We start from the raw sequence: 1,658 nt of genomic DNA, 5'->3' as shown, positions 1-1,658 counted from the left end.
ATTGTTACTTCTTTACTAATAATGACAAATTAGTACTTTGTGTACAAAAGTGAGAACATCACAGAAAAAATTTCAATTAATGCATAAACTTTTATTTCTTCTGCTTCTTAACAGGGTTCCTCTTGAGGTCAGTGCGGGTAGCTACCACTTTCCTTGAGTTGCACCTGTCTACCCTTTTGGAGGTGGCATGCCCCACCAACCTCCTGTAAACATTTATAACTGACTCCAGAAGAGAATGCTGTTCAACTTCAGGTACTGATGATGTGATATCATTCCATAAGTTGAGCAGCACAACGTCATCCATGGATTTGGAAAGGATGGCTTCCAAACTGAGGTCTTCTCTGAGGCCATGAACTCCCTCAAAAGTTTGTACAAGACTATCCAGTCGAACAAAAAAATCATAAGCCCCTTTGCTTGGCACTGTCAGTCCATTTTTCCCACTGATTCCCCGGTTCTTCTTGTCAATCCATTTCCTCACACTTTGATCAGTAATAGTTTCAGCAAAGGCTCCACCCTCAACGAAATAGTCTTTCACCAAATGCCACCTTGTAGCATAACGGGCTTTTTTTATGTTGCCTTTGTTCCAGCACTTATCCTTAATTTTTTTCAGGATATATCCACCTATGTAAAGTACCACTTCTCCTCTGTCCAACTTGCTTTGTAGCAAGGGCATACCCAGCCTCTCCTTCATTTTTGACAACCTCAGGAGGAAGAGGGCATCCCTCATCCTCATTACCAATGAGGACATGAATCTTGAGGTGTTTGGTGGAGGAGTTTGTCCGAGCATGTCCTGGAGCAAATTTGCCGATGCCGCTCTGAAGGTTGTTGAGGCCAGGAGGGTATGAGTCTTCTGAAGAATTCCGGAGAAATCTTCACGAAGAAAAAGTGGAGCAGTAGAGCATACCACTGGGAGGAGCTCCTCGCTCAGAAACTCAGCCAGTAGTCTAGTGCAGCTGGAGAGAAGGGCTGCTGCTGTTTTCTTCGTTTCTTCCCAACCATTCTCCTTGGCTTGGAGCTCCTGAAGGACTTTCCTAAGAATGTCGTTGACCGAGTCCTCAAGCTCCTTTGGTGACACCATTCTTTTGCGTCGCTCTGTATTGACAAAATGAATCCATGTATTATTAAAGATATATTATTCAAATCTATAAAGAGGGAAATAACTTCTTTGCCAGACACCTAATTTTCAACATACCCTGGACATTGTGCAGTCTGATGTGGGTCGCAAGCCACTTTTCTCTGCCTTTCTCAGTGCTTCCCCCGTATTGCTTCCTGCATGCAGGGCAAATGCTAGAGACTTCATCCTCATCCCCACCATCAAAAACCGCCCAATCGTCATCATCCTCCCAATCAGCAGGGTTCAGGAGTAGACTCCAAACTGAAGCAGTGTCACAAGAGTCTGAAAAAGACACAGTACTGCTAAGTTGTAGGTCAAGAAGCAATATGTGGATTGGTAAACAATTGTCAGATTGTAATAACCAACTACCTAAATTTATTTCATCCATGGCCACGCTGAAGACCTGAATAGAACAGAAAGGAGGATAAAAAGTGTTATTTCATTGCCCTCCTAGCTAAATTTGTCGATAACAGCAACGAGGCTTGCTTTGTCTGTAAAGCTGTCTTGAAGTATTTTGCAACTATTTTTCAAATTTGCTGAAGGT

The sequence above is a fragment of the Frankliniella occidentalis genome, unplaced genomic scaffold, assembly GCF_000697945.3.
Source record: "Frankliniella occidentalis isolate FOCC.00 unplaced genomic scaffold, Focc_3.1 Scaffold1085, whole genome shotgun sequence".
Taxonomy (NCBI): Eukaryota; Metazoa; Arthropoda; class Insecta; order Thysanoptera; family Thripidae; genus Frankliniella; species Frankliniella occidentalis.
Note: the sequence above shows the minus strand (reverse complement) of the source record.